We start from the raw sequence: 10,066 nt of genomic DNA, 5'->3' as shown, positions 1-10,066 counted from the left end.
ATTGAGAAGAGTTAGGATGATTTAAATTCATTATAAATAATGAATTAAATAAATAGGCACAGTGGCTATCTCACTGAATTACAATGAACTATGTGTAAACAAAGCAAGCACTAGGAGAAAAGAAGCCTTTGCGTTTTCATTGAGCTCCAGTGTTTCATTTTATCTCATAATAACTTTCCCTATTTTATTTTCTTTGTATTGAGCCTAAGATCAAAGCAAAAACTTTGTTAAAAAGCAATCAATTCTAATCACTTGTCACTGCCCCTGTTCAGTCTCTGGGCAGTACAGGGCCTACCTCACAGCGCTGCAGGTATCTGCATGCTTTTCCCACTCTGGGAGTGCAAGCAGCTTTAGTCTATTCAGCTCACACAAGAAAGGCCTGAATAATTACACCTTAGAGACTTTCCTGGAGCTGAGGGTAAACAGCAGGCAAGAGGAATTTTATTCACTTCTAATCTAAGCAGAACTTACACTGCTCTTGGTAACCAGTGTGGAACATTTCAGTTTATTTATTTATTTATTTTTACTTATCACTGCCCAGTCCAAAACCAGGCAGTAAGTTGGTGCATGTGCTCAGGTCATTTACTTCCTGGGGCTTTCACATACCAAGACCACATTTCTGGAATTCCTCCTATTCTTTAAAACATAAAGCTCCAGTTATCTCCAAGCTTCTGGTTTAACTATGTTCCAGGCACCAAACTTCACCTTTGTGCAGACCAGTTAGGACAAGATATTGCTCCTCCAGCAGAGGCTGCTGGTAGCAAGGTAGATCACAGTTCAACAGCTTAATTAACTTAATTCAAATTGTGCAGCTGATCTGTAATACCAGGCAAGAAGGCAATTGCTGGCACTTGCATTAGCATTAGCTTCAAGATGGGAAATAGCCTTTGCTGACCGGTTCTGGCTCTTCTCTCCCAACGCCTATTTTTGATATGCACAAAGCTACAAAGAGGAACAGGGTAGAAAAAGAAGGAAGAGCAAAATAAATGCACAGCAAAGGCTGAAGCATCAGAAAACCAACACTTGCTCTAGCTACAATTCAACAGTCATGCAGGACACCCTGGCAGCACTGCAAAGAGGTGTACTCTTTGCCATATCCAATGCAAATATTGCACCAGTGTATACATTCTGGTTACATAGGTTAAAAAAACACGAAAAATTAGCATTTTTATTGCATGGCCTCAGAATTCCCTACAGAAAAGCATCCTCAAGACTTCTTCAGGTCTCAAATCAGATTGACCTCAGCTATGAGTTAAAAGACCAGAAGAAAACTTCTATTTTAGCCTCTTTTAAATTAGAACATTATTTATCAGGCTTCAGATACCTTTTGTTAAAAGGCTCTATTTTAATAGTTTTTAAGTGACAGAATCCCACAGAAACCTGGTAGAAAATGTCCTTATTATGTATTCTCACATGGTCTTGCTGGAACACTTGAGAATGATTATAATGATCTATGGAACTTGTACTCAAAGGCAATAAATGATTTTGGTTCTTGAGCAGTAAGCGGCCAAAACTGCAGCGTCAGAGAAGTATTTTAAATGCTGTCAGTGGGAGTTTTAAATCCACTCAGGCCTTTGTTAGTGTTTGCATATTTTGTAAGACATTCAGATGTTACTGCAGGGATGAGCAGCACCATAAAACCACAAAGCAGAGTGGCAGTAGTAGCTACCACTGTAACAGCTGTAGTTAGGTCAAGGACAGGCTAAGTCCATTTGTCAGAAGTAAACTGTTAAGAGTTTACACTCACCTAGACTTATCTGATCTAATAATCTCTCTGTGGTGAGCTGCCAAGAGGGTTACCTCTCAGAAAGTGAATGTTAATGCAGTCTGCAGATTGCTTTGGCAGTGAGGTAGAAGTCCCATCTGCTTCTGTTACCAGCAGGAATTTCAGAAAAGCTTATCATGACCTGTGTATGTTTCCATCACACAGATCATAGACCCACACAAGAAGCAAGGGCCTTGTAAAGTGAGATTTTTGTTCATTACATAGAGTTCCTCTTTCAAAAAAGTATATAAATAACCCACAAAATTCAATCCCATTGAAGGTATAGGTTGTATAGATCCTATTCCTACCTCTTGGTCTTAATCCTATGGACTTCAAAACACTTCTTAGTTAAGAGCTATTCCTTACTCCCCAGGTGAATTGGGGGTAACCAAGTTTTAAGAGTTGCCTAATGACATATTTAACTGTGAGGCTGGAACCCTTCCATCTCTTGGGTGATAAAACTGCCTAAAATGCATACTGACCCAAGATACAGTCTCTTAAGTAAACGAAAGGCAGCTTAGAAATTTTCTCACTGGATATTTGCCACTGAGACTAGAATAACTCACAGGGGTCTTGTGGGGAACAGAGCAATGGCACAGAAGATTTGACAACATAACTGAATGCAAGAAAATAAAATGTCTTTAGTAAAGGGCCTGATCCAGCTATACTTAGTGAAGGAAGGGGTTTTACCAATGGTTTTGAAAGAAAATTGAATTGAGCTTGGGTAAGATTTGACAAGTTGCTGATGGAATGTGATCAGGAGCAGTCAGCATGGCTTCACCAAGAGAAGTCATGCTTGAGCAACCTGATAACCCTCTATGATTAAATGACTGTCTTGGTAGATGATTGTTGAGGCAGTGATATTGTCTACTTTGACTTCAGTTGTTGGCACTGTCTCCCAGAAGATCCACATAGAAAAGCTGATGAAGTATGGGCTGAATAAGTAAACAGTGAAGTGGGCTGGAAATCAGCTAAATGGCTAGGCCCAGAGTGTCGTCATCTGTGGAACAAAGTCATAGTGAGTAATGAACAGCAAGATGGGAAGGTAGGATGCCACTGCTCTGTCGTCAGTGCTGCCATTTGCTCCCCCTGTGACAATTCTGTTACTGAAATTTTCACACTTATTCATCACCTTAATGCCAAAGACTCAGAAATGATGGACTAAGTTCCCAGTATGGTTGGTACTCTGCAATTTACTCATTACTGGTAAACCACCAGTAATTAGTTTTTTATGCGAGGGGCCACTATTGTGTCCAATCCCATTTAACTCTTCATTAATGATCTGGCTGATGGGGCAGAATATACCCTCAGCAAAACTGGGAAGAGTGGCCGATATGCTGTCATTCAGAGGGACCCTGACAGGTTGGAGAAATAGGCTCATAGGAACCTCAAGTTCAATAAGAGGAAGTGCAAAGTTCCAAGGCACTAGCTGGGGGGACACCTAGCTGAAGAGCAGCTTGGAAAAAAAGCATTTGGGGGTCCTGGTAGACACCAAGTTGAACAGGAGCCAGCAAAGAAGAGTGAATGGTAGGTATCCTGTGCTGCATTAGACAAAGCATTGCCATCAGGTCCTGGGACGTGACCCTTACCCTCTACTCAGTACTGATAAAGCCACACCTGGAGTGCTGTGTCCAGATCTGGGCTCCCCAGTACAAGAGAGATATGGAAACACTGGAGAGTCCAGCAATGGGCATTAGGTTGATTAATAGATTGGAGCGCATCTCCTACAAGGAAAGACTGAGAGAGCTGGGACTATTCAGTCTGGAGAAGAAAAGGCTTAGGAGGAGCAGGTCTTATCAGTGTATGTAGATACCTAAAGAGAACGGAGCCAGGCTCTTTTCAGTGGTGTCTAGTGACAGGACCAGAGGCAATGGGCACAAACCAAAACACAGGAGGTTCTCCCTGAACATCAGGAAACACTTTTTTGATGGTGATGGTGACCAGAGAGGTCATGGAATCTCCATCCTTGGACACACCCCAAAACCATCTAGACATGTTCCTGGACAACTGGCTCTAGGTGGCCCTGCTTGGTCAGTGGGTTGGATCAGATGACTTCCAGAAGTCTTTTCGACCTCAATCATTCTGTGATTGTGTGATCTTTGCCTGTAACAGACTGTGAAGGCAGAGGATGAACTTATCATATGATTCAAATTTAATATTGAACATTTTTGCTTTAGGTAACTTAATATATCAGAGCAATTTCTTGGTGTAGATCTTTTCCCAGACCAAATACTTTGAGCAGGAGAGTATTAAAGGAAAAAATTACCTGAGACCTTTTTGACTGAAGGAAGCACCCACAGGAAGAAGAACACCTAAAAATAGATACGTCAGACTACTATGAGCTTTTCTGTGTGCCAGATGACTTGTTACCTAATCATGCTCATCCTTCGCCACCCACGACTTCCTCTGGACACACACCTAGGTTTGGGCACCGTAAGAACAGCACTGGGGATCCTGCATCCTTCTTCTTCAGAAGTAAGAAGTATGAAGCAATTCAGGAAAAGGTGAATCTCATACAGCTGATAACTGGGCAGGCCCAGGTACACCAGGGTACTGTGAGACAGTCTGACATTGGACAGAGCTGTACACAGGCACTAAGCAGTTATTAACACTATTAAAGATCTCATGACATGGCAGTTAGTTCTCTTCAAGGTACACTCTGCATAATCATATTTTTCATTGCAAAGCTGTGTAGAGCTTTAGTACAAGAGTAATCAATCACTACTGTGTTTTCTGATATTTGCTAATGATCAGCTGTGACATGCTATTTTCTATGAAAGCAGCATCTGTCTGCATCATTTCTACTATAGACTGATACTGAATAACCTGGCAAATATATAATTAACCTGTTCATTTGACTTTAGTTTGTCTAAATGCTTCAATCTAGGCTGTGAATTATTTTACTTAGAGAACATTCATCGCTTCTGAAATAGAGAGCCCTACTTGCTTCCTTTTTAAATGCCTCCACTATAAGACAATTGCAAACACTAAAGCCAAACCAGAACACATTGTGGGAATCGTCAGATGAATACCATTATTTTAAATTTACTTTCAGGTAATTTTCCTAACAATATCAGGGATATATTTCCTGTATTTGATAATGCACATCTTGCTGATAAGCCAGGTACTAATTAACATACCCTGCATTTAAGATTCCCTAGTGTTCAATCAAAGAACAAAGGTCTTGGGAATGATTAGCAATCAAAGCTAAAGATAACCGTTGACTTCAGATCAATCTGATCTTTACCAGAATGCATTTGGCTACAAAGACATGAAGTAACCCCTGTAATCCGTTAAGTTGAGGTTACTCCAATCATAAAGAGGCCATAAAAATAGCACTCGAAATTTAAGAGGTTTACGGTGGTCAGTGCCCTAGACTAGTTGTTCTGAAGAAACATCAAAGGAAAGCATTCATTACACAGAAAGCCTGTTTCGGTTTGGGCAGCCATTGAACACATATAACATAGCTTTCAAGCTGGGGAAAAATGCACTCCTTTTTCCTGTCCTGTACACAGCTGCTTAACTCTCAGTCCTATCTTTCGCTCGGCCCCCCCCCCCCCCCATCTTCAATAAATACAAGAGATCTTCTCTTATGTAACATTTAGGTGGCTTACTTTCTTTGCAGTGTGTTGTTGCACTCACTGTAAGTATGCTCAACTTTTTGCTTTTTCACCTTAATGTTCCACTTTAACTATGCTGAATCCTAAAACATATTCTATTCTGGGAGCATCCTAGCTTTTGGCATGCTTATATATCAAGTCCTCAGCAACCTGAAAGTAGAGTGATGGTTAGTGTCCAAGGCTGTAAATCAGCTTAGCTTGGTTGCTGATAGATATGACAGAAATACGTGTCTGCAACTAGTAATTTTCCCTTGCTGGGACATTTTTAGAGCCAAAAAGGGAAGATTTTAACATGTCCAATTGAAAATCTCTCTCAGACACGTTGTCTACATCATCTTAACATACTGTTCTGAGGCTGTTAGTGTAGAAAGAGCAGGAACAGCAATTTAAACCTTATTAAAATCGAGCAAATTGGATTGTGGCAGCTAAGTTCAAGTGAAACTTGTATATTAAGAGCTTACAACTCTTTGGCTGGCAGAAAAACTCTTACAAGTCAAAGGAGACTTCTTGATGGTGATGACTCCTACTATTCCATTGGCTGCATGCGTTTAGGTGAAGAATCACAGAGGTACTGAAATGAATAGTGAGTGATGGGAAGCAGGATCCCACTGCTCTATTGTCAGTGCTGCCACCTTGCTCCCCCTGTGACAAATGATGGAATCGGTTCTCGGTGTGGTCGGTACTCTGCAAACACAGAACAAAAAGGTAATTTCTGCCTCCAACACCAAGTATCCACCTAAGAATAAGATACAATCCAGTAGGATGCAGACATCTAAATGTTCATCTTTCCTGGCACACCAAGTTCTGCTGGGAGTGTTTTTAGCAAGAACGGGCACCTGGTGAGGCCTTTTTCCATGCCGCGAGGAGGCGCTGTCCTAAGAACATGAGCTCGGCCAGCCGCAGTAGGCAGCAGATGCTTTGTGGGAGTTAGCACAGTGAAGCCCTTGCACTTTTCTGTCACCACCAGCACCTGTTACCCTTTCTTCTCCAGCTCAGTGCTGGAATGAGCCAGTGGAAAAAGAGAGAGATCAGAGACAAGGTCTGCCCAAAACATAGCTGCTTCCTTGCAAGTTTGCCCACATAAAGTGTCTGTGTTGAGTAGGACCAAGGTGGGGGAGGACTTAGTGGGCAGAAGTGTTTGTGGAGAAGTGCTACTGAAGTGCTACAGAAGGTCAGCATTTTAATGGCCAGAAGGCAAGTTTGGGGGCTTTTGGTTTTAGTCCAAGTCCAGTTCATGGTGTGAGTCTGAGTGAACATCCTACCCCCCTCTGCCCTCCCTGTCATTCAGCTACCCGTATAAGGTAAGGGTACTGTTAACGGGATGGTATGGGGTTTAACTGATACACGTGCAGTACTTAGAAACCACTGCATGATCCTGTTCTCAAGGTGCAAAATACTTGCTCCAACCTTGCAAATACATTCTTCACATTTTTCACAAGATTTTTGGGAACTAGAGATTCTTCCACTTCCAGACACCTCTTGTTTCACTGCAGGTAGACAAAAAGACTAAAACTAGCTCCATAATTTTCAAGAAACTTTTCTAGTCTAAGGGAACAGTCTGAAGACCATGAGGTTGAGGGGGATGAAGAGTTCTTCAGTTTCCTTTCTGAAAGACAACTTAATTTAGCCAAACTTCTCATATGCATTAAGCCAACAGACTTTCAGTGGTTTCCCAGGTTACAGTTCATTAGTGTCTGTATCACAGAGAACCAAGAAGCACACTAAAATAAGGACACTGCAGATTTCATTGTTGCATAGTGATAACAGAGAACTCGCCTCTCATGCAGATGATTAGACAGGCTGTGGTACTTCAAGTATTTTTAACTTGTGATCTGATGACAGGATTAGAAATAGGGGAGCTGGCATAAAGCATCACACGTAAATCCACAGTTCAGAGCATAAGGTGGTGATCTTCCAAGTTTATGGCATCTAACAGCAACTGTAACATAGATGATACCCGTGGGTGGGGAGGATTAGTTTGCTGAACACTCTGCTGGACTTCTCTTTCTAGAACCTGCATGCTGGCAGGTTTTCTGACTACAGGAGGGATGCCTTGAGGCCTGGGGGCTGCTCAGAAACAGGCACGGGGAGCTAAGACATCCAAGTGTGTGGTCACAGAAAATAAACACTCTTAGCACTCCCTCACCCCAGTCCAAGGAAGTATCTCTTTCAGTGACATGACACACAATGTGCCATTTAATGGTCATGGAGAGACTAGGGAGATTTTTTGCATTTTTGTGCATTCAGAGGAAAGGTTCTTCTTGTGGGAAGATCACAGCGTCCACACAGAGCTTCAGCAGCTCCAGTGGTCAACTTGTAGACACAGTGATGCAGGCACACAGAACATCTTTTAAGGACCAGCACCGTAAATTATGAGTCTAGGAGCTGCGACAGCTCACCTGCTAGAATCTGTGCTGTCATACCAACTAGTGCTGATTCCTTGGTTCCTGTACTTCCCTCCCTGGGTGTATCTCACCAGATGTCTTGTACTAACTCCTAGGGGCATGCAGTTCTGATGGTCAGTGTTTAATACTGCCTAACACCATGGGCTCCAGCACAGTATTACCACAGAGCAATAGCAGTAACAGAAAGAAGCAGGAGTGGGCAGTGCACTTTTGGTACTTGATACTGTTTCAAAAGAACTGCATAACAATATGCACTATACAGAGTCTGGCATTAATAACTACACTTCATAGCAATTTAAAGCTACTGAAGGAAAAGATGAAAAACTCTTCAATACCTTTTCCAACTGTTCTGTGAAGGAGAAGAAGGGATCTTGGTAGAAACTATCCAGGAGTATATTCCTTCCCCAGCTACTTTTCTGGATTTGCTGATGGATTGCACAGCTCACTGGAAAGGTTATTGGTACATTCAGACATCATTTTCATAAGCCCATTATTACCAGAATCTGTGGGCTACTTAATGCTTGCATGAGAAGCTAATGAAGGACAAAGATTCTTTACTGCTGATGGTTTCAGTGAAGCAACTGTCTGAAACATAAGAAAAAGCTATTGTCAGTAGCAAATTACCATTACAGAGAGCCACATGAATATATAACTCTCACAAAAGGTGACATGCTCTTTATTTTGTGGCTCTTGTTCTGATAGTGGCCTTATGATCCATGTGCAGTATCTCCCTGATGGAGATACTCCAATCAGGGAGATGGATATCAGGAGTATCCTGATGGATACTCCCATCAGTCTTCTTGGTGGTCATCTGTACAGTCCAATGTCTCATCATTTTGCAGTTCTGGTGGAGTCCTGTTAACCTGCCACCTGAGACCTGTTCTTCTTTCTAAAAACTCCTGTTCTCAGTCCTATTTACTTGTGTCACAACTCATATGATCCCTGAGCCAAGCACCCAGATGTAACGCCAGCATTTTAAGCAACGTTAATGTCCTGGGTTCAGCAGTAGCAGTCATTTTTCTCCTTCTTAGTAGCTGGTGCAGTGCTGTGGTTTTGGCTTTCAGCCTGGGAACAGCGCTGATAACATCAATGGTTTTAGTTGCTGCTCAGTAATGTTTAGTCTGACCAAGGACTTTCTGAGTCTCATGCTCTGCCAGGGAGGAGGGGAAGCCAGGAGGAAGCAGAGACAGGACACCTGACCCAAACTAGCCAAAGCACATCATGCCCAGGATGTAAAGTGGGGGCAGTTACCTGAAAGGGGTAGATCACTGCTCAGGTCAGGCTGGGTATTGGCAGGCGGGTGGTGAGTGATTGTATTCTCTTCCCTTGTTATTTCCCTTATCATTATTATTATTGCTGGCAGCAGCAGTGGTTTGTGTTATACCTTAGTTACTGAACTGTTCTTATCTCAACCCATGGGAGTTACATTCTTTCGATTCTCCTCCCCATCCCTCTGGGAGTAGGGGGGGAGGAAAGGGGGGAGTGAGCAAACGACTGCGTGGTTTCTGAGTGACAGGCTGGACTTAAACCATGACAGTTAATGTCACTGTGTGTCATTGAGCAAACAAATGTCATGTACCCTTCACCTATGCAAGGTACTTCTCTTGTTAACTTGAACTTTCATTTGGGTTGTAGCTTTATCTCTCTTATGGATAAGAGCCAAAGATCTTGGACAGTGACTTGGAGGTACTTTAACTCCTATATGGTAAATCAGATTGGGATGGGAGTGTGAATTAGAGCACAAATCCTGATTGAATTCAGGAAAATTAAGAGTAACAGGATAAAGAAGTACAGGGCTGGTTAACAGCATTGACATCATTTTCAGATGGGGTTGTGTTTGCTACTCAGCTTAGAAGAAATGTGACATACAAGCTAGATGTCACCAAAAACTACTACACTTTCAGTTTCTTTTGTCCTCTCTTGCACATTGAAGAAAATATTATATAAAACAGTCTTGCTTTTCATTCCAAGAAAAAAAAAATTGTAATTTCTGCTGAGTTCTACTTGGCTGTTGATGAAATGACTTTCCATATGGGTCAGGATTATTTGGCTGGGTGGATATGAGCTATTCCTTATCCCATCAGGCTGTGATTCTTCTGAGATTGCTATAACTGCCATTAAAGTCATAGAATCGTAGAATAGTTAGGGATGGAAAGGACCTTAAGATCATCTAGTTCCAACCCCCCTGCCATGGGCAGGGACATCTCACACTAAACCATCTCACCCAAGGCTCTGTTCAACCTGGCCTTGAACACTGCCAGGGATGGAGCATTCAC

At 42.2% G+C, this 10,066-nt stretch overlaps 1 long non-coding RNA gene across 1 annotated transcript; it reads right to left on the bottom strand.

The window, feature by feature from the left end:
• Window positions 1-254: 254 nt before the first annotated feature.
• On the bottom strand, window positions 255-5,978 carry LOC133215725 (uncharacterized). Its single transcript, XR_009726476.1, has 3 exons — window positions 5,847-5,978; window positions 5,380-5,535; window positions 255-636 (listed from the first exon to the last, which is right to left on the bottom strand). It is a non-coding gene; the product is annotated as an uncharacterized LOC133215725 (long non-coding RNA).
• Between the last annotated feature and the right edge of the window lie 4,088 nt (window positions 5,979-10,066).

Source organism: Neopsephotus bourkii, unplaced genomic scaffold (genome assembly GCF_033783945.1).
Source record: "Neopsephotus bourkii isolate Nb327-2 ecotype Australia unplaced genomic scaffold, CSIRO-AGI_Nbou_v1 NB_998, whole genome shotgun sequence".
In the NCBI taxonomy this organism is placed as follows: domain Eukaryota; kingdom Metazoa; phylum Chordata; class Aves; order Psittaciformes; family Psittacidae; genus Neopsephotus; species Neopsephotus bourkii.
Note: the sequence above shows the minus strand (reverse complement) of the source record. Positions and strands in the feature narration are given on the sequence as shown.